This window comes from Trachypithecus francoisi, unplaced genomic scaffold (genome assembly GCF_009764315.1).
Source record: "Trachypithecus francoisi isolate TF-2019V2 unplaced genomic scaffold, Tfra_2.0 Lachesis_group4, whole genome shotgun sequence".
Taxonomy (NCBI): Eukaryota; Metazoa; Chordata; class Mammalia; order Primates; family Cercopithecidae; genus Trachypithecus; species Trachypithecus francoisi.
The window spans coordinates 140105068-140131452 of NW_022681469.1; the positions used below are offsets into that span (position 1 = coordinate 140105068).

General features: G+C 46.1%; 2 pseudogenes; both read right to left on the reverse strand.

Annotated features, from left to right (window-relative positions):
- Positions 1–3522: 3522 nt before the first annotated feature.
- On the reverse strand, positions 3523–3589 carry LOC117073846 (annotated as a pseudogene).
- Positions 3590–25315: 21726 nt separating this feature from the next.
- On the reverse strand, positions 25316–25835 carry LOC117072667 (annotated as a pseudogene).
- Between the last annotated feature and the right edge of the window lie 550 nt (positions 25836–26385).

The window sequence follows — 26385 nt, forward strand, 5'->3', positions numbered from 1 at the left end:
CCTGTAATCTCAGCACTTTGGGAAGCTGAGGCAGGTGGATCACTTGAGGTCAGGAGTTCGAGACCAGCCTGGCCAACGTGGTGAAACCCCATTTCTCCTAAAAATACAAAAATTAGCCAGGTGTGGTGGCATGTGCCTGTAATTCCAGCTACTTGGGAGGCTGAGGCAGGAAAATAACTAGAACCCGGGAGGCAGATGTTGCAGTAAGTCGAGATCACACTACTGCTCTCCAGCCTGGGTGATAGAGGGAGACTCTGTCTCAAAAAAAAAAAAAAAAAAAAAGAAAGAAAAGAGAGAAAAAAGAACAATGAATTTGATGGGTGTAGTCTTTGGGTTGCTGGGCCCTGAAGGGCACATGGGATTTGGGACCAAGAGATATTCCCAGCCGGGTGGGGTCTCAGACCTCATAGCTGTGTGCAGCACCTGGGTCTTAGGAAAGGCCTTTCAGTACACCCCAGTCACGTTGCCCACCACTCCCTTCCCCTACCCTCTGATTTATGAACTTTGGCCTCGCTTGTTACCTTCCTGATATGGGAAAGCATCTTTTGTCCATGTCCTGCATGGTTGGACCCAAGGTCTGTGAGACGAAAGACAAGGTCCAGCCCAGGACATGGAATGGCCACAGAAGATGATGGTGGCAGCTTGGGGCTGAGGGAAACTGCGGGAACAGAGCACCCACGGTGTGGGCCGGGCTCAGTCCCCAGGCAGGGTGACTATGTGGCTGGGATGTGGGAGGTCAGGAGCTAGTTGGCTGGGGAGGCCCAAGCCCCTGTGGGCAGGGAGAACGCAGGCAGCCCTGTGGTTGGTTTATGGGGCCCTGGGGAGCTGTGGAACAAGTGAGGGCATGGTCAGGCTGCATTTGGGGAAGATAAGTGGAGAGGGGAGACGGAAGCTGGGACAGGGCAGGCGGCTGTTGGTGTCGGTAGAGAACTGGGCAGACACCCCAGGTCAGTTGTGACCAAGAGTCTTTTCAGAAGTGAGACCCAGGATGTAGGTGTGAGTGAAGAGGGCTGAGCCAGAGGAAGTAACTCTCTTGTTTTCTGAAGGAGCGGCCTGATTGTGTCTTCCTGCACCTTTCCTGTTTCCACCTGTGCCTTTCCCATTCAGAAAAGAGCATAGGCGCAAATGCCACCCACAGCAGACGGTCCCGAGGGGCCTTGAGAGACACCAACTGCAGCTTCTGCTGTCCTGGGGCTCCCCTAACCCCAGAAGCTCCCCCGCCTCACAGAGGCCTCAGCTGAGCACAGAATATTCTGGAACATTTTCTCTGTACACCCTGGGGGAGTGGGCACAGAGCTGGAATTATTATGGTTCATCTCAAAAATGGACGCATAGTTTGTATTCTGATCTGTAATACGTTTTTATTTAAGATTAATACAATGCTTTATATTTTTACAACCTGGAGAAAATTTCATGCTGCAGCATCTCATTTAAACCACACTGCAGCACCTTCAACTGGGTTCTGTTATTATTGTTCCTACCACTAAAACTTCCATTTGACATTGATGGAGATTTTGGGAGGCTCAGAAAAGTGAGGGCCCATCAGCACTCATGCCAGCACCAAACCTTAGGTTTTTGGCCAGGTGGGGATCCTGAGGAGCCAGTTGCTGAGGATCAGGACCTGGGAGGCACCCACTGCACAGTTATTTTATTTATGTGATTCTACCTTCTCAGCAATGCTGTCCACAGGCACCGTGGCTGTCCTTACACCCTCAAGGAGGAACTGGAGACTTAAAGGTGCAGGGATCCTCCAGGGAGGCCTGCCTGGGAGATGGACGGGATGCAGCTGCCTCCACCGGCTGCTTCTCCAGCATCCACCACTGTCTCCTGGGTGTGGGCTTAGCCTTGGAGAACCAGCTCGATCCCTTGCCCCCTGTGTCCCCTCTGTGGTCATTTGTTAATTGTGCTTTCCTTTCCCAAAGTCAACAGAACAATGCACAAAGCCCCTTTCATTCTGGAGAGCCTATTTATTTGTTTAGATAGAGCTTCAGAGAGTTGGCAGTCCTCACTCAGCTACCCGCTGCCCATCCCAGGCAGGAAATGGAAACCCCCACACAATCGGCCTGTTGTGTAAAGCACAGCGATGACCATCAGGAGGTGGCTCAGCCTCCTGGGATAGGGGTGTCTGCTCGCTATGCAGCATCTCCAGATGCTCCCTAGTTACTAGAATCAGTGTGCTGTCCCCCTCTGAGGGTTTCCTTAACAGCCCATGTGCTGACACATGGTTCTCAGCCTTTTCTGCCTCCATGCTACTCACACTAAACCCTCTGGTCAATGTCAGTGTCGCCTCTCTGATGGTCAGTGATGCTCCTTTTGTCCATGAGGGCAGCACCCAAGGAAGGGCTGGGAAAGTTCTCTCCTCCCAGAGTTCTGGTTCACAGGGAGTCATGGAGAAGGTCCCAGAATAGAAATATCCTACAGCCCCACATAACAGCCACATAGCGCCCCTTGCCTGGGGACTGAGCCCAGCCCACGCCCTCGGTGCTCTTCTTCCTAGGTTTAAATTCAGAGCCCTGTTGCCTGAGTTGACCCTGCTCTCACCTTGAATGCACTGGCAGATTTCCATGGGCTTCCAGTACCTCCTCTGTGCCCAGTGGGACCTGGTTCTGGGGACAACAGCAGGAGTGAAGAGGGGGTGACAAACTGTCCCTAAAGAGCCAATTGATGTTGAGTGCATGGGGAAGGGAACAGCATGATCTGTGGGTACACACAGGCCATGGGGGGCTAATAGGGAAGGATATGGCTGGGCTCCTTGGGGGCTCATGAGGCACATGGAGCACCGTGCTCAAAGGCTGAGACACCAATGGGGAAACGGGTGCGTTTAACACACTGACAGCTTTTAAAATGTGCCCTGAGGCAGGTGCCCGAGCTAATTTGTGGTCAAAAGAGATGTGTGATATTGATCCCTCCATGGGTAGATGAGGCAGCACCACAGACTGAATACTCACCCAGCATCAGTATCACGCATCCTGATTTTCAAAGTCATCATTCGAATGGGGTTGTATCTACTTTTTAAAGATGAGGAGATTCGCTGGGCGCGGTGGCTCACGCCTGTAATCCCAGCACTTTGGGAGGCCAAGGTGGGTGGATCACGAGGTCAGGAGATCGAGAGTATCCTGGCAAACACAGTGAAACCCCGTTTCTACTAAAAATACAAAAAAATTAGCTGGGCGTGGTGGCGGCTGCCTATAGTCCCAGCTTCTCAGGAGGCTGAGGCAGGAGAATGGCATGAACCCAGGAGACAGCAGAGCTTGCAGTGAGCTGAGATCGCGTCATTGTACTCCAGCCTGGGCGACAGAGCAAGACTCCATCTCAAAAAAAAAAAAAAAAATAAATAAATAAATAAATAAGATGAGGAGAGTCAGTAATGATTTTGCAGACGCACTAGAGCTAGTGGATGGCAGGAGCCCCTATCTCTGCTTGAGGGTGTCTGTCGTAGTCCCTAGTCCATTTAGTGTTGTTATAACAGAATGCCTGATGCTAAATAATTTATAAAGAAAAGAGAGTTTTTTTTGTTGTTGTTGGGGAATTGCTTTCTGGCAAAACCTGAAACGCCTGCTAGACAAATTCTAAAAGAGATCTAACACTTAAGAAAAGAGGTTGATCTGGCTCATGGTTCTGGAGGCTGGGAAGTCGAGGAGGCATGGTGCTGGCTTCTGGTGAGGGCCTTGTGCTGCACCCTAACATGGCACAGAAGCAACAGGGGAAGCAGGCATATGCAAAAGGCTAGCTATGAGAGGCCGTCTCAATCTGCTGCAACCCGCTCTTGCGAGGGTGAGTCCATTCCCATGAGAAGTGACCCAGTCTTGTGAGAATGGCATTAACTCATTCATGAGGGTGAGTTCTCAAGACCCAAACACCTCCTGTTAGGCTCCACCTCCTAACACATGAACTTCTGGGGGACACACTCAAAATGTAGCAGTGTCCTTGTCCTCAGGCACCCCTCAGGTGGGGTGAAGGCTGGGCACAACAAAATTGGTGTGAAGACTCATCCCAAATGAATGGCACACCCTCTTCTCTGTAGGAGCATCCACACAGCAGCTCCAAGCACTCAGCGTCCAGGGCCAACAAGCTGCACGTGTGGCACCACTGGGCTCCCGAGAGGGCTGGGGGCTGCCAATGATATTTGCACTTCCCTTCAAGGCACCGAGGCAGCGAGACTCTGAGGATGATGCCCAGAGGGAGAGTTTGAATGAGGTCCAGGAGGAAAGAAAGCTGAAGCCTTTTTGGGCAGGTGAGGGAGATGGCAGGGGCTTGTGATTTTAGAGACTGTATGAAGTGAGATTGGACACTCAGCTGGGTCAGCCCAGAGGCTGAGTCCTGAGGCTGATCTCAGGGCAGCTCCAGGAGACCCCACGTGCCCCTTCTGCAGGATGCTTTCCTCTCCTCGAGGCGCATCAGTGTGGAGTGGAGCGTCCACCACGGCCCCTGAGAACTTGGCACTGAGGGCACTGGGAATGCCCAGCAGGGCAGTGCCCAGCCTCAGCATGCAGGCTCGATGGTCCCAGGAGGACGCTCCAGCACCTCCCTTGCCATCCTCACCAGGGCTGGGAGGTGGAGATGAGCACTGGTGCTGTCCATGCAGTGCCCTTGGTTCCACATCTGGATTTCCCAGCCAGCAGGATGGGGTTTCAGGAGTTCCCTTAGAGAACAAGCTAATTCAATCTTATTAATCAGATGAGAATCAAAGGTCCTGGGTGGGGAAGTGAAAAGCTGAATGCTACAGACATATGGAGGTGGTAGGGGCTTCTCCAGCCACCTGGGAAAGGGCTCTGGATGTGAGTCCCTGCTCTGCCAACCTAAGGAGGGCTCTGTCCATTTTCCTGACACTCCCAGGGCCTGAGGAATCCTTGACGCCTCCTCTAGGTGTAACCCATGTCCCTTTGTGCGTCCCAGGGGTCATCCTCAAATACTGCTGTGGTCTTGGTGTCCAGAGTCTTCTTAGCAGGTGGGACTCTCCTGTCTTCACCAGTCTGTTGGGATCAGCTCAGCCAGCCTGGTTAAAGGGTAAGTGGCTCTGAACTTTACTGTAGAACTTACTTTGTTTTCCTCATAACTTTCTCTTTCCATGTCTGCAGCTGCCATTGTGTGGGGCTCCTCGAGGATGGGGACCCTGTTCTCTCAGCTCCGCCCCTCAGCATGAGTCATGGTCTCTCTAAAGACCCATGGCCTTGAAGCAAACATCACCAGGTGCACCCAGCAAGGCTGGTGTCATCTCTGGATTCTCTTTATGACGCTGTGGGAATACAGGAAGATAAAGCTCAAAGTGGAGGGAAATTTTTGGTAGCTTTGGGTGTTGGAAGTGGTGCAGCTCCCCAGGACCCCAGCCCCTCAGCAAAGCCGCCCTCAGGTACTGTGTGTGGGCTCTAGCAAGACTGTTGATTCCTCATGGGGTAATGCCCTCCTCGGATGTTACTCTTTGCGGTTTACATAATACTAGACACACGTTATTTTCCTTTATCTTCATACAACCCTACATTTTCAGCATTCTGGGGATTACCACAAGCCCCACTATCTGGTGCCCAGAAAGACACGGGGACACCCTTGGAGAGGAGCACTTGGCCTCTTTGCTGTCCTTGGACTTGGTGTGGGATGGTGGGTGCTGGGTGTGGTGGATGGGCCTGGGCAGCAATGATGGTGCCATTTACTCTTCTCCATTTACCTCCAAGGTTCTTCATGGTCTGTGACTCCAAGGTTTGAAATGATCTCATTTACCCCACATGATAGGTGTGGTCCTTCCAGATGAGGAGTTCAACAAGACTACATGGTAGAGCAGCCAGATAATCCACTAGAAAGAAGACTCAAAATAAGAAGTAACCACAAAATAAGGTGATTTATAAAGATGCATTGTTTCACTAGAGAGGCAGCATTTTACTGAGTAAAGAGCACTGGGTTTTTAATCTCAGAGTCAACTATAGTTAGGGTTCTGCTGTTTTTCTAAAGATCTTGGTCAAGAGTGTCTCCTTTCTTCCCTTGTGAAGGGGTGAATGGGAATCCCCACCCTAGAATCTCTATGACATTATGAAGCTGGAAGTAAATAAGGGACATAGACAACCTTTCAAAATCAGCAAGGGTTGTCCCAATAGGGTGTTGGCTGATTTGTCTACAAGATTCATTTCATGAAAGAATATCTCAGTTGGGCTGAATCTGGATCATTCTTTTGACCTGTACTGAGGAAAAGACAGGAATTTGAGTGCATTTAGGGTGAGCTGGCATTTTTCATTTCTCGCCTCTCCACGCAATGATGCTGTCTGCTGGCCCCAAAGACACTGTGTTTGCCATCCCTGACCAGAGCCTCGTCAGAGCCTGCTGCAGCCGGGGGCTGGGCTTGTCTAAGAGCTGGGAGCCACTGGTCCCAAGTGGGCATTACAGGGTTAACTTGTGTCTGTGGCCAAGGCATAGAATCAAAGTAGGATGAGTCACCTCTTGTGCATTTCTTATTTTAGCCCTCCTGCCACTTTAGCAGTTTCTGATGTTTAATTTCCTCGTTTCATTCCAGAGACAGAGAATGCTGATTCACTATGCAGTGAAACATGCCTAACGTGTCAACAGCTAATGCCCAGTGACAGAGTGGTTGTCTGGGCAACAGAAGTAGTCACCCACGCAAACACGTAAAGGTGAGCTGTGAGAGTTAAGCAAGCGGGAGCTTTTCACTGAGTGAACTCACGTCCACACGGGGTGCGTGTTCAGACTCACGCGGCAGCTCCAATGATGGGGAAGGTCGGAGAAATTCCAGGCTCTGAGAAGTCCCAGACAGCATTCCAGCTCATTCCTAATTTTGTATTCAGGTTCCTCAAAACAAAAACTTCAGTATGAGACATTCAAACCCTTTGCATGTTACAGTCTGCAAAGTTTGAAAAGCATTTCCTTCCTTAGTGTCTCGGAGTTGCCCTAAATACTTTCTTTCAACCAGCAGGATAGGGGACACTAGGTTTTTGTGACTACTTAAGTCTTGGCAGCAGGAATGGGGTCCCAGAAGGCGCTAGTATTTCTGGAACAACCGAGATCAGGGCAGGTGTCTTGTGCTTGGGCCCTTTGTGGGCCACTTGCCTGGAGTTATGGGACAGGGATAAGCATGTTCCTGCCCCTGAGGAGGTCACGGTCAGTAGGGGAGGCTGCACAGACAAAACTCAACCCCTGGATGATGGTGCGGCTCTGGATGGTCCGGAGGCCCAAGAAAATATTGGGCAAGAGTATCTCTTTTCTTCCTCTGTAAAGGGAGTAATGGGAATTCACACACTACAGTCACTGTGACAGGATGCATGGTTTGGGGTGTGCAGGGGACCTGAAGAGGCCACTGCATCCCAACTTTCTCTTCTGCTGATTATTTTGTTTAAATAACTTCTCATGGATATTGCTTATGAGCAGATGCCTTGCAAGGTGGGCTGGGGAATGGACATGAAAATACATAAACCATCATCTCTGGTTGTGGAACTCGAGGTCAGGTGTGCAGAGGGCTGAGCAGGTGAAACTGAGTCTCCAGGTTGGGGCATGAGCTGGGGTCTGAAAGGGGCTCTCCCTGTACTGGCAGGGAAGATTCTCTTCTTCCCTGCTCTGTGGTTGCACGTGGCCCGCCAACCCTTTCTCTGTCACACCGTGATGTAGTCTTGGGTTGCCCACTCATCAGTCTCTGGCATCTGTGGTCCTCCTCAAGGAAGGACACATGTTGGGTCATCTTTGTCTCTGATCTTTGTCCTTGCTGTGTCTGACCATGCTGGTGGTCAGGAGGGAGCTAAGCTCACAGGTGTTTGGCAGGGCAAAGGCCTGGGCTGAGACTCTCCAATCTTGGGCTTGAGTTTTCCCATCTGGAGGACAGGAGCAGGGCCAGCATCCAAGGTCTGTGGTGAGGACTGGTTGAAGGCCACACCGGGGTCCTGGATGTGGCTAGCTGACCAGGGCTGGGTGTCTCACTGGCTCGCAACAGGGAAGAATAGAAATTCAGAGTAAATCAATGTGAACTTTACAGCAATTAGGCAGAGTAATTTCATATCTGTTGAATCTAACAAAAATTGGGATTTGTGTTTTGTCGTCATTTCATTTTTCTAGGACCTTATTTATTTTACAAGGGAAACAGTTTTCAATAGAATGGATATTAAAACACACACCTGGATCCCTTTACCACAAGTTCTTTGAGAGGCACCATCCAGGACAGTGAGCTAATGCAGGTAACTCAGGTAACAGGACAGTGAGCTAATGCAGGTAACACAGGTGACAGAGTCATGGGATAATACAGGTAACACAGGATAGTGAGTTAACTCAGGTAATATAGCTAAGCCAGGTAACCCAGCTTACACAGCCAACACCTGGCAGTGGGCTAACATAGTTAACTCAGGTGCTCAGCTCAGGCACATCCCCAAGGTCCCCCCATGAGGTGGTCTGGTGGCTGTCTACATGTACTCCTGGATGTCTGTATCCTGGTGCGAGGGAACCTGGCAGGAGAGGGGACCCTCAGACCCTCCCTCAGCCACGCAGGGCAGACATCCTCCACGTGGCTTCACCCGTGGCTGTCATTTGAGTGGTGGGCAAGGCCATGCTCGGGATAGTCTACCTGGTCCTCGGTGAGGCCCAGCCCCACTGAGAAGCATTTGGGGTCTATTTATTCGCTCAGCCTGTCTGCTGCTATTTGTCACATGCTAGTATTGGTGCGGCAGCTGCTTCTCTGAGTCCTAGAACAGGAAAGTCCTGGAGACAAGGCCTTTGCCAATGGGGTACCCTGCAGCCTGGAAGGGAAGGTTCCTGTGTGGTCCAGCCCTAGTGGCAGAAACTTGGGTCTGCTCTGTGTGTTGTGTCTACAAGTGTCTGTTTGGCTCCTCACTGACAACAGGAGTCTAAGAGATTCCTAACAACTGACTAAACAACATAGAGTCTGAGCAAACGTTACAGAAATGGGGGAAATTGCAACGAAATTCTGGAAAGGAAACATGCTCAACAGAGACAACATGGAATCTTGCTTTTGAAGGAAGGGGTGGGGTGCTGTCTGGAAAGTTCTAGAAGACAAAGCACTAGCAAAAGGCAAGAACATATTGTGAATGACAAAGGAGAGGAATTCTGCATTTTTTTTTTTTTTTTATCCACTGGGACAATCCTGTACTGAAGAGAGCATGGGGCTCTGGGCAAACCTTGCTCTCCCCTGAATCTCATTATTTTCAGTCTGTAGTAGGGCAGTAGTGGGTAAAATGCCACTAACGTCCCTTCCAGGACCAACGCTGGGAGTTTTCTTTGAAGGGACACAGTGGCTGCTCCTTTCCACCCTGATGGCTTCCTCACGCCTTTTCCTTCCTTGCCAACCCACATCATCTCCCTGGGACTTTGCTTGTAGTCAGCTCAGATGCTGCCTCCATGCCTGCATTCCGACTGTGCTGTAAACACATAGGATTCTTGCTGGATAGGGTGGAGGGGGGTGGGTCTTACCCCTCCTGAGAGAAGCCTATGAATTCTGACTCAGTGAGTTAAGGAGAAACATTCCTTAGGTGTGGAGAACATATATGCCGCTGTGTTGCAGGTCGTGCTGGGCAGCACTTAAGTCTTCTCCAGGAGCCCCAGGAGCAGCCGCTGGGGGATGACCTGCACGTGGTCCAGTAACCTGTGTTATGCTTGCAGGATGTTAGGGCCTTCAAGTTGATTTAGCTCAAAAATATTCACACTTCCTTAGCAGCAAAAATATCCTTTCTCAAACGACATCTTACATGGAGCCTGAATATATAAAATTCCCATATTAAAGACAGCAGTTTGTAAACTGCTTTATAATTTTTCATTGATGATGCTTATTTATTCGTAAGTAAGCCAGTCAACAAAATTGTAAAGGACCTTTTGATCAACCTGGATACTTTCAGTTGTTTCAATGTTTTCCAATCTTAATCTTCCTCATGTGGTTCCAAAAAATTCCAATTCACAAAGATAAGTAGCAATAGGATAATTTTTATAATTTTCTTGAATGGATATGTCCAGTTTTAAATTTCAGGGAAATAAAAGACATTCCTAATCAAAGACATGCCGGAAAAAAATTGACTCAAACTCAAAATATCTGAGATGATGGATATGCTAATTACCCAAATCTGACCACTGTACATTATATGTGTGGAAGCTTCACTCTGTAGCCCATACATATGTACAATTATATGCCAGTTAAAGAAATTTGAAATATACTTGTGTAGGAGTCATGAAAGAAGTACTTTTTAAAATTGAAGTAAAATTCACATATCATAAAATTCACCATTTTAACCATTTTAAGGTGTACAATTCAGTGGCTTTTACATTCAAAATGTTGTGCCACCATGGTCTCTATCTAACTGCAGAACATTTTTATCACCCCCAAAAGAAAACTGTCCCTATTAAATATGCATATTTTCACTTAAGTTTTGAAGCAGTTACAATATATTAAAATGAAATGGAGGCAAACCAGAATAACCAAGATGGTTTTGGGTCATGATAAATGCCGTGAAGGGAAAGTGATAGAGAGTGAGAGGAAAGAAAGATGCTTGATTTAAGACCCAGATAATGGGAAGGTGTCAGCAATGGAAGGGGCAAAGGAAGGGCCTGAAGGAGGGAAAGTGAGGGTGTGCAGAAACCCTGAGGCACGACTGAATTCAGCAGGTTTAAGTATAGAAATGAGGCCTGTGCGCTTGGAAGGGAATGTGCCCAGGAAGGATGGGAGGAGCCAGTGGGCTGCTGGGGTCTGGGGTGCACTTTAGAATCCACTGAGCAATGTGGGAGCTCCCGGCCCGGGACCCAGCCATGGTTGCTGGCAAGCTCTGCAGGTGATCCTAGTGAGAAGCCAGGGCACAAATATCTGACAGGTTTGAGAAGCAGATATGCAAAAATGGTCTGTGAGTGTCAACCAGAAAACTCAGGAGTTGAGCTTGGTTTCTTCTCAGTCTATGCGTCTAACACCTTTAAAATGTTTCTTTCTGACATTATGAATCTTGACTTCATGAAACTAAGAAGTATAAAGAAAACAAAGCTATTCTGGGTGAAATGTAGTCATGCTGGGTCATTAGCAGTTACAGAAAAAAAAATCCCATTATCTCCTTGTGAACTATTTTCCAACAACGTTAAAGATTTGATGACATTTATTTTATTGAAAATAATTAGTGCCCACTGGCCTGGCAGGCAGCTGAGAGGAAGGCACTGTCCCCAGAGCCCTCTGCTGCAGCCTCTACCCAGGTCCAGGGGCTGCTGTTCCAGCATCTGCTCTTATCCCCTGCAGGCACTTTTGTAGCGGGTGTTGGTGGTTCTTGGCTGATCAACAAAGATAAGTTTAATTCTACCCTTAGATGGGAACACGGAGATTCAGTCTTATCTGATGCCTGCCAACTTCAGGCTCTTGGGTCTAAATTATGGGAACTTGGATTTCCTTGGCTGTCCACCATCAGAAATCAGTAGATTTCTGCAAAGGAAACCAAACAAGACTCCAGCTGTCCAGGTACCATCTGCCAGCAATGGATTGATGCTGCTTCTGTTTACAAAGATACTGGCTGTGGTGCGTGTGTCTGTCCCACAAATCCAAGGCTTTCTAGTCTGGCCCTGGGGGTCCAATGTAGGGAGGGAGTTCAGCTGTGAGGCACAGGGCAAGCCTGTGCTGTGCCTGGGGGAGATGGTCAGGGACCCGGCAGCCACTCATGGAAACTGCATGGCACGTCCTCAGGAGAAATCTAGGCCACACAAAGCCTGTGGGGCTGTAAATGGACAATGTGCTGCTTTGAGTCTCAGTGTCCTTGTCTGAAAAAGGGCCTGATGATAAAGCTTGCTTCTTAATTTCAGCTGTGTTTGTTCTATGCTCTGCCACATTCACTGGGCAGCTTGGTTAGAAGCAACCCTGGCCCCGACCTGATCCCCCTCACTGTGGGGCCCTGGCCTGTTCTCTATTGGGATGGGAGCCCCCAGCTGGGCTGACCCACAGCTGCCCTCATGGGATTGGTTGTGTGATGCAGCACTTTGGCCGCCATCCCCTGACCACGCCTGGCTCCTAGTGCCCTTGGGGGTCCTGAGCTTTTGGCTGTGGGAGCAGAAGTCCCAAGGGAGGCTCTAAGAATAGAGTCCTTTCCAGGACTCTCATTTCCAGAACTGACTTTGCAATACTAAATAAATATTGAACAAAGTTGACCCTCTCTCTCCTGCCAGAATTTCCAGCTTCTTTTTCTAAAATCCACACTAATAGCTTCTGAACCTTTTCGTCTGCGAGAAGCCCCCTCTTTTTCAGAATACTTGCTGAAAAGCCAGTATCTCATAAAAGACAAATGCATGAAACTACCAGGAACTTAGGAAGTCCAAGGGAATCTGAGAAAAATCATAACTTGGTAAGAAAATCTTTAAAAATATTTTTATTAGCTTCTTGAGTAATGGAATTTAGTCAGGACTTCAGACAGAGCCAAATACGAAATTTGTTGTTATTTAATATTATCCAACATGAAAATGCTTTCCATTTTAAGCAATAGCTTACATGTTAATTCTCATTAGAGATCTTTCTGCTTTCAGGAAAAATAACAGTCAAATGTAGCACAGATTTGATTAGGTGATTATTTTGCTTAAAATCGCCAGAGATTTAAGGTTAGAGATTTCATTCTCATTGTCCTTTGGCTCTGACAGAGGCTTCTCACCTTTCAGTCTTGCTGTTGACTACTGTCTACCTGCCTCCACTCCGTGCCTCCACAACCACCCTCAACTAGTTTCCAACTGGAGAGGACTGGCTCCTCCATGGAACCCTGGAAATCTTGCATATATCCACCAAACCATGTGGCAAGACTGTCACTGTGGCTAAATCCAAATCTTTGCAGAATGTCTTGTGGTCCTCTTAGACCATGGGATTGATCATGGAGGCTTATGAGAAGCTGCCGTTTCTCAGTTGCTTCCCTGGGATTGAGGAGGCTGTGGTGAAAGTTTCTCATGGCCTCCTGGCTTCTGATGAGGCCTCCCTTTGGGCATAGCTATAGGTGATAGAGCTGCTTTGCCACAGGGTGGCAGGGTGTCCCATCTGTCATTCCTGTTGCTGTTGTTTCTGTACTGTCCTGAACAGGGATGTGGGGAGCTGGCACGTGCAGCTCCTCTTCGTTTTGCTGTTCATGGGTGCAGTAGACTCTCCCGGCCTGAGAAGGGCTCCTTGTTTCTCTGCCGGCTGAATCAGTCCTGTCAGCCTCTGCTTTATCTTGTGCTTGATGTCTCCTCTCTTCCCTGCTCTCAGCCCCCTCCCCAAGATTCAAGTCTGTGTTTGGGACTCTTCACTTGCTCTGTGGCATGTCTTTCTGAGATGCTGCTTGTCTATCCTAACTTCAAACTGTGGAGTGGTCTGTCTTCTCTGTAGTGTCTTTGCTCTGCCCTGCCCAGCTATGGGCTGGAATCTCCAATGTTTCAAGTGATGAAAGTGATGGAATATGTCACCTTTGGAAATAGGGAACGTGCCCTGTCTCCCTCAGTCACACAAAGCACCAGCAGGGGCAGGAGAGCAGGGGTCTGGGCTGAGGTCCTTTTCAGCTCTGAAAGCTCAGTATCCATCCAGAAACATACCGGTCTCCTTGGGAGCTTTAGAGAAGATGACAAGATTGTTGGATACGGGTGGCCAAAGGAGCCCTTTTTCCTTGGGACATTGAAAAAACAGATTAAAATGCTACCTGCACATGTGGTACTTAAAACCCTACTGTGCTCCTGAATTCCCTCATTCACAAAATAGTAGTACTAATATTTATCTCTTCACCTGTTGAGAAGATCCCAGAAAGGTGTCTAGGAGGACACTCTGCCACTCCAGGGCCCACCACCACATGTCTTATGGGAAAAGCACAGACATGGGATCAGAAAGCTCCTAGGTTTGCTCTAGGTCTCTCCCTCAACAGGTGGGAGAAAACCTTAGCTTTCTTATGTACCATACGAATGTAGCATTGTAGCATTAATAGCTAACCTATGAGGCTTCTGTGAAGATCAGTGAGATTATTAGCAAAAATATATATGAAAGTTCCCAGGTCGTAGGAGGCACGTAACTGGTGTGAGCCAAGCATGTATCAGGCATGTGTCAGGCATGTCAGGTGTGTGTCAGATGTGTGTCAGGTATGTGCCACGCATATCAGATCATCCTCTGTGTTGTTCCCACCATGTTGTGAAAGACGCATCATTGTTCCCACATTGAAGAGGAAATGGAGGCCGAAGGGTAAAGCATGTGTCCACCTTGCATAGCCCATAGAAGGCAGGCCCAGGATGGGTGGCCCTGGTCCTGCAGACTCTGAATTCCTTTGCTGTGCTGTGATCACACCCGTTGTAATCATGATGCCATAGCCACTGGCATTTGCGTAGCTCTCTCAGCCTTAGAGACTGTCCCCCGATACTGTGTCCTTGGATCTTGACTTAGCCCAGTTGGTAGACAAGCTGGTCATACCCATCAGAGAATGAAAGAAGCCCGTGGAAGTTGGCTGTCCTGCCCTGCCCCTGCCACCTAGGGAAAGGTTGGGAGGAGAGGACTATTGGAGCACCCATAGGAGAGCCAGGTTGGGACTGCCAGTGCAGACCAGGTGTGGTGATGCTGTCTGGAGAGTGCCTCTTCCTCCAGAAGGGTGGCTCCGTGTTGACGAGGACTGAGAATGTGGCTGGAACAGGCAATGAGAACTGTTGGCAGCAGGATGTGCCCATGCTAGAGAACCTGGTCCTGAGCTCAGGGATGTGGGTGTGCAGGGAGGGGAGGTGCAGGAGGTTGGAGGTGGCAGAGGAGATGGACCAGCTCCTTCACTGCATCGGTGGTCCCGAATGGTCGACAGGATGGGCTGGATGGGGCTGGCAATGGACAGAGAGAGGAAGTGTGGCTCTGAAGGACAGCACAGAGCCACGTGCTCAGCCATGGGGCATGCAGGACCCTGAAGCCAGCTCAGAGATGGTGCATCTGGGTAGCAGGGAACTGGGGCATGTTGCACAAAAATACTGAAAGTGGGGCCTGCAAGAGCCTGGACAGCAATGATCTATTAAAGATGGGACTCTGGGCTTCCAATCACGTGACCTGGGGGCCCAAAACATTTGGGTGCCCCAAAGGGCAGAGTGTGGTGTGGCAGGCTGCTTGGGGAGATGACCTCGAGGGGAGGGGAGGCTGGAGAAGGTGAGACTAGGCTGTGGGAAGTCCCTGTGGCCGACAGCTCCAGGTGTGAGGTCTGTGGTTCACAAACAGGTTTGCACCTACGGCTGCTTTCACCTGGGTCCCAGAGGACACTGAGGTTCAGGAAGTCTCCTGGAATTGCCTGGGGTCATGGGACTTGTGGGTCAGAGGTCACCAGGCCTGGCTGTGCCCTGTCCTCCCATCCTCTCTACTGACTGGACACGTGATTTCCTGTCTACTGCAGAGGGACATAAAGAGGAAGGGGCAGGGGTGCAGAGACTGTGGGATGGAGGGTGCTTTACGGCACGTTTACCCTCGCATCATCAATAAGCACTTAACACCCTAGACCTTTGGAGGCATTTCAAAAACAACTTTCCCAGTGTCAAAAAGAGAGAAGTCAGAAGCTGAAGCAGGCGTATCCTGGCTCCCTCCAGTGTGTGCATTTCCCTGGCGTCACTGGGCTCCTTGCCCTGCTGGCAGCTCCACACCGGCCGCTCAACCTGGAGACAGCAGCCCCAGTGGTTGAGCCAGGGGTGCTCCCCCCAGGACCCTGTCCATGTCCAGTCTAGGGAGAACCTAGGCTGGCAGAAGATGAAGTAACTTTTATTTCTATTAAATACTGTGCGGCCTGGAATAGGGACACATGTACAGGTTTTAAACCACGCTCAGCCAAGATGGTTCAATGATGTGTGGAAGACATCTGACAGGGGTCACCTGTGAGAGCAGGTGAGGATGACCTTTGATGTTGGAGAGTACATAGGACACTTGAGTTTCTTCTTACCCATGACACAAGTTCAAACCCAGAGTGAAAGTTAAGCCCCTTTTAGTCCTTCTTAGTTTGTAAATGTGGACCTACTTTCTGCTGAGCTGGGGGAAGCAATAGATACCGCACAATTTAGCTGGGAAGTGCACATTGTCTGAGGTCTCATTGTCAACTCTGGTGCCAAGTGTGCTCGTGAGCATTCTCTGGCTATTCCATAGCCAGCTTTGACGTGGGGCATTCAAGGATGTCCAGGGACATGGCTCACCTTTGGGTATCAGCCGACCTGGGGAGCAAACATTCTCCAGGCGATGCAACTATTCAGTCCTATCCACAAATGCTTACTGAACACCTTCTACAATTAATCATTGCACCTCACGGAGTGACAGGGACATGAGGAATCCATAGTCCTGGGGTCTGGGGGCCAGGTGTACGTGTGTGTGATGTTAATGATCGCCTCAGCAGGTGGAGTAAACTCCTCACTCCTCAGGTTGGGGCACACAGAGCAGCTTCCATCCACAGAGCACAGCATGGAAAATGGGAAGAGAAAGGCACTCTACGGTGGAGAAACTAACAGGACCTCCTCCTCGTGGTCAAGGCCAACACCCATAGTGATGAGTCACACTGACAATATGTACCCTTTATGTGATGTGAGGCCCTTCACCGCTGTGGGCTTCCTCCCCAAACCCATATCCCAGTCTAATCATGAGAAAACCATCAGACAAACCCTGTTTTGGAGACATTCTACAAAAGACTTGACCAGTCCTCCTCAAAACTGACAAAGTCATCAAAAACCAGAAAATTCCTGAGAGCCAAGACCTACCGAAAGAGATATGACAACTAAATGTCATGTGGTATCCTGGCACAGGAGAAGGACATTAGGTAAAAACCAAGGGAACCTGAGTAATTTATCAATATTGGTTCGTTAATTATAACAGACGTGCCATACAAATGTAAGACATTAACGATAGGGGAAACTGGGTATGGGTTACATGGAAACTCTCTTCACTGTTTTCATAAATTTTATTTACTAAATTTGTGACTTTTTCATTTAAATCTGTTCTGAAATAAGAAGTTCATTAAAAAAAGACCACTCCATCCAGTAGGCGATGGCAGGTGACCTGCCAAAGAGGTAGAGCCAGTTGATGGCTGGAGGCAATCGAGATGCTCGGGGGATGGTGACAGATGCATCTAAGACATGACAGTGATGAGGCAGTGTCCCAGACAACCAGGGTGACACCCCCAGGAACCTGGACCCTTTACGGTGGCTGAGATCCTTGCAGGATCAGTGCAATAAGCGCTATTATGGCTACTCTGAGCCATCAATAACCAGGCTTCTGAGATTGGCAGGAACCTGGGATAACGTAAAGCTATGAAGGCAGAGACTCGAGAAACCTGAGGAGTGTAGCCAAAGTCATGTTGAGATCGGAGCTCACAGCTTACAGATAACACAGCAAAGGCATGAAGCCCAGCACGAGTGAGGGACATCAGTGGTGCAGACACCAAGAAAATAGAGAGGGTCCAGAAGGGTCATCCTGAAAATTAAGTTAATGTAAGTGTCTATTTTTCCTTATTTGATAAGACTTTTCTATTTTAGTTGGGGAATTTACCTTTCCTTTGTCTCAGCAATCAGTATGCTTGCTCTTTCTGACATAGGGCTCCAAGTTCATTCACTAAAACCAATCTTAGACATAGGAGAGGACTGCTCTTTCTGTCAGATGAGTCCCACTAGAGCCTGAAATAAAGCCAAAATGCAAGCTGGCAAAACTATGGTTTGGAGAAAGACAGAGAAACAGACTGCACACACACTGGATGGTGTTAAGTTCCTGGATGCAGCTGTTCCTGAAGTCTACACCTGAGCTTGCAGTAATAACTTTTGTTTATATTTTGCTTAAGCCAGTTTGAGTGGGATTTATGCTACTTAGAATAAAAGAGTCCTGAGAATCTTTCTACTACTGAGAAAGATCACAGAATAGTGAGTGCTTCTGTCCCCAGAGACACTCCTGGGAGGCAGTTTGCAAATGCTTTGGGAGCAAATGAGATTTTCTGAAGTCAGATTGTGGTGAACAGGGCATATCCTCAGGAAAATACAGAATGCCACAGCTAGCCAGGCTCCGAAAGGCTCTCTGGAGCCTGGAATGCCATCATTGTTCTGAGGTTTTGCATCATGTCTAAAGTCACTGTTCTGTCCTCCTAACAGGAGAATGGAGCCCTAGAAACCTAGGAGGAGAAGACAAAGTGTCAACCTCTGGGTGTCTGCAGTGTTGCCAGGAAAAGCTCTGATCCCAGGGGCTTATCCACTTCCACAGGTATTAAGCATCCCTGTGAGGACTGGGACATTAGCATATCTCAGATCCATCTGCAAAACTTTTGCAAATGTGGAACTCCCTCATTCTAATCTTAGCAACTTCCAGGGCTGAACCTTGATTAATCTGGATACAAACAGGATTGAAATGCCACTTAGTAAGCATTAACAGGAGGGTGTTTCTTTTACCCATGAAGCTTGATGGATCCATGATGATCTAGTACATTCTCCTCCCAAAAATTAGGATCATCCTCTGCATGTGAAGGAACAGAGAAGCACTCAGCTCTACCCTTTGGAGTGGGGGATTGGACAACATGAGCCTTCAATCATCTCTCTTGGATGACCAAGGAAGGCTGGATTTGTGCACCTAAAAAATGGAAGCACAAACTGTACAACAAATACTCTCCGTTCAAGTTGGAAGTTCTCAAATAAGGTATCCAATTAACTGATATATTAATAACATTTAAAATAATAATCTCATAGGAAGATTCCAAAAATTTCTGATTTTATATCTAGCAAAGACTTCATAAACTATGTTAGATTTGTATGTAAAACTCAGGGTGAACATGCCAATGACAGTGGCAATGAGAGGGGTAACTGGGGGCCAGAAGTAGTCTGAGGGAGAGGAGAGGAGGGGGTAGAGCATGCTCAGGGAACCATGAGCCATGCAGGATAAGCAATAGGGCAGAATAAACAGGACATACCCATCTGTTTATTCTCTCTGTATAATGTTTTGATTCTCTTTGTACCCTAACTAACCAAGGCGCAGCTCAGGAAGTTGCTGCCAGGATTAGAAAAAGGGAGTTGCACATTCTCGAAAAGCAATAGTACAGTGCAAAGAATGGTAATGAATCCCCGCAGCACACTTGACCCAGCCCCTAAAGAGCTTTGTGACCTTGGGCCAGGCAGGCAGCTCCCCGGCTTCTGTGTTATCGTTTTTGACCTCTTCTGGCTGCAGTGATTCATTTCCAGATATAGGTTGCCTCAGCTCAGAGCTCAGACTCTTCTTGTAGCCTGTTCTTTGAGAAATGGTAATGTATCTCTTGAAAAGTTTCTTTTTCTTGCAAAGTCACCCAATCCATGAGTTAATGAGGTCCCACCAGTGATATGATTGCAGAGTCACAAATATCACTAACTGAAAGGAGTAGAAGGAAGGTGGGAAATGCAGACACACCATGGGTGGTTGGCTTCCAGAAGATATACATGAGACCAGCCCTGTGGTGGGCCAGGTCAGAAGGACTTCTGCTTAGACTAGGTGGAAGCTTCTCAGCATTCTGAAGAGCACCACCATCTGACTGGCAGTTTGAAGGTATCACTTGGGCTGCTGTATCAAGAATAGACTTCAGAAGACAAGGTTGAAAGTAGCAAGACCAGTGATAAAGGGGTCATAGCAGTCCAAGGGCACAGTGGGAGTGGAGATAGGAGTTATTAAGGAGAGAGTCACCAGGATTTGCTGATGGGATAGGTGTGGGCTGTGGAAGAAAGAACAAAGTCAAGAATGACTCCAATGACATTGTCCTAAGCAATTGGAATGATGAAATCACAGTTGTTGAGATGGGGAAGCTGCACATGGAGTGGGTCTGGAGGACAGATTAGGTGTTTGGCTTTGGACATGCTGAGTTTCAGATGTGTTTCAACACACATATGGAGGGGTTACACTTGAATGTGTGAGTCTGACCCTTGTATTGAGATGTTCCTATCCTACTTCTTCCTACCTCTCCCCTGCAGAGGACTGACCTCTGTATCTTCAGTGCCCCTACAAGGCTCTGTGCAGATTCCTGGTGTGTCACTTTTATTTCAAATGGCTTTACTGAGATGTAATTGATATATTGTTCACTCATTTAAATTGGACAGTTGAATGGTTTTTAGTATATTCACAGAGTTGTGATCGTGTGTACCATGGTCTATTTTTAGAATATTTTTGTCAACCCTTCCACCCTAAAAAAGCTCATAGCTATTAGGAAACATTCTCCGTTTCCTAGCATGGTATTTTAAATTGGTGACAATTCTTATTTTCAAGTCTGTCAGTAAGCCTCTTAATGGTAGGGAACTCCATGTTATTTGTTTTTGCATTTCACCCTATAACAATTACTCAAAAAAGCTTTTGTGTGAATGAACTACAGTTTGAAAAATATGACCTCAAGATTGTGTGTCTTTAAGAGAGAACGAACCCTTTGCATTCCAGTGCTCTTCGTGTGGCTGCCTATAGCATTTTTCAGATCTAGTTGAGAAACTGATGGGAGAATATGGAGATAAGTCTTATTACTCTTTTCTTTCTTGGCTATACTTCTCTAGCATCTGTTGTAAACAAAACAGAAAAGAGGCTTTCTAAACCTGCTGAAAATATCTCAAATGCAAGGAAGCCGGTGATGAAAAATGCAATATCAAAGTTCGGGCTGTTATAAACACATGGCATAAATCACATCTGCTCATTAAACTTATTATAAGGAATGATAACAAAAGCAAAGAGATATCTGAAAATCTCTTGGGAAAAATAAAGTAGCTGATAAATTCTTAGTTTTAACCGTTTTATGTCATAAGGATGGATATAATTTCATTTGGGACAAATGTTTCTTGACTCAGACTACAGATTTGGAGCTGAAGGCCACTACCAAGGCAACCTCCTCTAGCACCTTCATTTCAGAGCTGATGAGCTAGATAGTCATGCCCTGTGACCTCTCAGCAGGTTATGGCAGAACTCGCCCAAGAGCAAGGGGCATAATGTATTAATTAGTTTAAACCGACATGCATTATGTACTAACAGGGTCTGGGCAGACCAGTAGCATCTAAATATTATTCTAAGGGTCAGAAGTTTTTTTTCCAATAAAGCCTTATACTGAAAACAATAATTATGGCAGAATCCTTCTGATGGAGCCTGGGAGGTGGACTGCTTTTTCCCGCTGCTGCTGCATCCCTGACCTGGTTTAGTGAGTCCTGGGACTGTCCCTTTGACATCCTTCCTCTGTGTTCTTTTGAAATACAGGAGCCATCCACTGCATATCGTCACTAGTTTACTTGTTTCTCTTCCCCTCTAAACTGTGGAATCTCTCAACATAATGATTGTGTCTTACACAAAATTGCATATCTCAGTTTCTGGACTCAGGAAATATTAACTTTGTTCTTTGACCAGGTTCTTTTCAAGGTGTCGGTGACACAGATATGAGGGAAACAGAGTTGACTCATGCTAATGGAGCTTACATTCTATGGGGCAAGAGTGAGCAGAGGGCAAATCATCAAAGAAACAACTATAGACATATTGTGGGGAAAATACAGCAGCAGAAGATAATAGGAAATGTCAGGACATTTGGAGTGGCTCAATTTGCTGTTTTGTTTTTATTTTTCCCAGAAGGTGAACAAGAAGGCATCTTCAATAAAGTAACATTTACATAGAGACATAAAGAAGTGAAGGGTGAGCCATGCATATCAAGGAACACAAGTGCAAAGGCCCTGAGTTAGGATCCTGTATAATGATTTGTAGGAACAGTAAGGCCAGAGTGGAACACAGCTGGAACAGAGTGAATTAAGAGATGTGGACAGAAAAGTTGCAGGGACTCAGATTATTTAGGACTCTGTAGGCCATTGTAAAAATTTGGGATGGGACACTGGGCAGAGGAGTAACATCATCTCATTTCAGTTTTGGAAGGTTCACTCCAGCTACTCTGTTGACAATGGATTATAGAAGACTGAACATGGAATCTGGGAGAGCAGTCAGAAAACTTCTTCAGGAATTCAGCTCAGTAATGACAAATTCATCCTTCCCCATTATTAGGCCTCTCTGCTCCACATTTTTCATTGTCTACATTCCAATCCATCTGCAAATCCTTTGGCTATATCACCTAAATATGCTCAGAATCTAATCACTTCTTATCACCTCCACTGTTCCCCATATAAGGCACCCTCATGTCTCATCTCATTATTGCCATTGGCTTCCCAGCTTCAGTCCTCTCTATTGCTTCTTCTTAACTCTTTTTTTTTTTTTTTTTTTTTTTTTTGAGACGGAGTCTCGCTCTGTCACCCAAGCTGGAGTGCACTGGCCAGATCTCAGCTCACTGCAAGCTCCGCCTCCTGGGTTCACGCCATTCTCCTGCCTCAGCCTCCCGAGTAGCTGGGACTACAGGCGCCTGCCACCTCGCCCGGCTAGTTTTTTGTATTTTTTAGTAGAGACGGGGTTTCACCGTGTTAGCCAGGATGGTCTCGATCTCCTGACCTCATGATCCGCCCGCCTCGGCCTCCCAAAGTGCTGGGATTACAGGCTTTGCTTCTTCTTAACTCTTAACACAGTAGCCTGTGGTTCTTTTAAAATGTCAAGCAGAAGCAGAAAATGGCAGAGCAGGGAACTCCAAAACTGTTTCTTCACTAAAGCAACAATGAAGTTGGCATAAACTATTAGGATTAACTTTTTAAAACTAAGGAATCTAGTAAAAAATATATGAAAATGAAGGAAGTGTTTCACAAAGAAAAAAGCTCCTAAATTTCAGTAAAAGAGTATTGTGGTGCTTTAACTTACCCATACAATTTACCACTTTCCAGCTTGGTGGTAGCTGTGGGGCTGGCTGCCCATGTTACTGACATAACTTGGTGGCCGCAGAGGAGGCACTGCAGGCCTTAGTCTCAAACAATTATGATTGTATGTCTGTCTGGTGGCTCCCCGAGTGATTGGTCAGGGAATTCCTTTTGTTTCACATGCCTCTGAACTTTCTCAGGCCTGAAGCAGCCACCTGGGTGGAATTTTAAAAAAGGATTTAAGGCAAATATAATCACTGCTGCTGCCTGGGGAAAGTTATAACAGATAGGAAAAGTAGCAGACAGACTAGAAAGGTTAGGAAAAGTCAGGGAAAGAATACAAATGTGAGAATAAATATTTTAATAGATTCCACATAATCGGATAATCTGGAAGTCCACGCAAATATGCCCAAGACTAGACATGCTCAGAAAAGACTGGAGAACACCATGAACTTTCATCTCTGGCTCCTGTCTTTAGGCTCCTGTGAAGCTGAAAGTGGACATTAAGCAAATGTAAATGGCCTAGCTAAGCATTAAAGGAATGTTCAAACACATAGCCAATCCACAAAGACTTGAAGTATTTTTTGTTACGTTGGGTTTAGGCATTTAAGAAAATCTCTGTTAAATCACCAGCTGACCAGTAAGTTAACAGAACTGGAACTTTGGTGACTACACATAAACAGTCTCATAAAAAGAATTTAGAAGAGTCACTAAACAACTACAGCCTACAAGTAGTAACAGCAAATCCTGGGGAGAAGATTATGATTTCTAGAGTTACACATTATGATATTCAACATGTCCAATTATCAAAAATTTACAACACATGCAAAGAAACAAGAATGTATGGCCCACTCACAGGAAAAAATAAATGAACCAAAACTGTCCCCAAGAAAACCCAGACATTGGATTTACTATAAAAAGACTTTAAATCAATCATCTTACATATGCTCAGAGAGATAAAGAAAAACCATGGACAAAGGAAACCATAACTATGAGGCCTAGGCAAATAGAGGTTACCAACAAAGATAGAAAATATAAGAATAGATCAAACAAATTCTGGAGCTAAAAAATGCAGTCTGAAATGAAAGCTTCACTAGAGAGATTCAGCATAAAATTTGAACAGAAAGAAGAAACCATCCTCAAAATTTCAAACTAAACTTAAGATAGCTCAATGTAGATTATTCAACTTGAGAAGCAGAAGTGGAAAGAAATGAAGAAAAATGGACATACCTTAACAGAACTGTGGGATACTATCAAGTGTACCATTATATGCATAATGGAAATACCAGAATAAAAAGGAGAGAAAGGAGCAGAAATAATGGCCCAAATATTTCAAATGTGAGAAATAACGTAAATCAGTATATCAGGGAATCTCAATGGACTTTTAGCCGAAAGAGCACAAAGACTCCATTACACATTATAATTAGACTTTCAAAAGGAAAAGCCAAAAAAGAATCTTGAAAGCATGAAGTAAGAAGCAACTTGTCATGTTTTTGTACAAGGACTCTTAAGTAAGAAAAAGAGTCAACATCTCATCAGCAAGCATGGAGGGCAGAAGGAAGTGGGATAATATATTTAAAGTGCTGATAGAAAAAAAAAAACTGTTAACCAAGAATCCTGTCTGGCAAAACTAATCAATGAAGAAGAAATTAAGACATTCCCAGATAAATAAACTTTGAAGAAGTTAATCACTAGTAGGCCTGTCCTACAAGAAATGCTAAAGGTATTCCTTGAGGCTGAAATAAAAGGACACTAGACAGTTACTCAAAACTGTGTGAAGAAGTAAAGAAAACCAGTAAAGGCAACTACAGAGATAAATATACAAGCTAAAATTATTGTATTTCTGGTTTGTAACTTCTTTCCTTTTTGTTTTTTCCCCTATATGGTTTAAAATTCAAATGCCCAAAATAATATAAATTTGTGTTAATGGGCACTTAGTGTGTAAAGACAAAATCTGTGACAACAATAGTATAAAGAGATGGATGAGGCTGTATAGTTGCAGAGGTTTTGTACACAATTCAGGCTAAGAGGGTATTCATTCAAGCTACATTGTTATAAATTTAAGATGTTAATTACAATCTCCAGATTGTGCAGTAGAAAATAAAGAAAATAACTAAAAAAAGTGAAGAAAATAATTAAAAACTATGTGGAAGAGAAAATAAGAATTGAACAAAAATGGACTAGAAAAAATCAATTACACAATAAAATCCATAATGAAGGAATTGAGGAAAAAATATACAAAATCTGCAGAACATAAATAGCAAAATGAGAGAAGGAGGCCTTTCCTTGACAGTAATCACTTTAAATATAAATGAATCAAACTATTCAATTAAACAGCAGAGATTTTCAGTATGTATTAAAAAACATGATCCAACTATGTGCTATCTAAAGGAGACTTATTTTAGCTATAAAGACACAAAAATGCTGAAAATAAAAGGACAGATAAGATATTTCATGCAACTACTAATCAAAAGAGATCTGGGACATCTCCGCTATTATTAGAAAAAATACGCTTTAAATTTTATTTTTTTGCTTCCAAAAGCTTTATTTCAATTTGATCCAAGGCTTGGACAAGTGCTCCAGGGTAGTTAAAAAGCTGCCCAGTGGCTGGAGGAAGAGGCTTAGACAGAAGCCCTGTTACTTTGCAAGGGGCCTCCCAGAAGTCACTGGGCTCAGTAGGCTCCTAGTTGTACTTGAAGGTGAGCCTTTCAAAGAGATACTCACCCAGCCCAGCCTCCAGGCCAGCCAGCCTGTGGGGAGGTTGGTCAGGTGGTCATCCATCTTCTTAATGAGTTTAACTTCCTCATCTAGGACGTGAGTCTCCAGGAAGTCACAGAGATGGGGATCTGTGCAGGCGGAGCTGAGGACGTGAAGGGCCTAGTTCAGATTTTTCTCCAGGGCCATGGTGGCTTCCATGACATCCAAAGTTCTACCCTACTTATCTTGAGCCGGCTTCTGGAGGTCCTGGAAGATAGCATGCTGCCACACTGGTTTTGTACCTTTGAGAGATGCTCGGTACTCTCATGCTTCTCCTCAGCTGATTTGCAGAAGAAGTGGCCCATGCTTTCCAGATTCACATCATCATGGTCAAAATAGAAGCCCAGAGAGAAATAGGTTTAGAAGACCCGCAAGTACAAATTGACAAAGTAGTTGATGGCTGCCTCCACCTCAGTGGAATAATTCTGATAAATCTGGGAGCTCATGGTTAGTCAGCAAGAAGGAACTAACCACTAAAATGGTGTTGGCTGGTCCCAGAAGCAGGATATGACCGAGAAGATGGTCCTGAAGGTTGAAAATGGAGAGAAGATTGGAAGGTGGCTGGAGACTGGAAGAAAGAGAGTTCCTGGATCTGTTCCATCCAAACGCTGTTGAAGCAAGAGACAGCCACAGGACTGCTGAATGTGCTGCCTAGACTTTAAAATTTATCATAGAAGACAAGAAAATTGTGTATTCAAAAAAGGTTAATCCATGAAGCATATATGACCATGATAAACCTACGTGAACCTAAAACAGAACCCCCAAGACACATGAAGCAAAAATTGACAGAAATAAACTGAGAAAAAAAATTCTACAATAATATTTGAAGACTTTAATATCCCACTTTCAATAATGAATAGAACAAAGACAAAATGTCAGTAAGGAAATAGAGGACTTAAACATTATAAACAAATGGAATTAGTAGACATGTAAATAACACTCCACTACCACACACACCAGAATATGCATTCTTCTCAAGTGCACATGTAATATTCT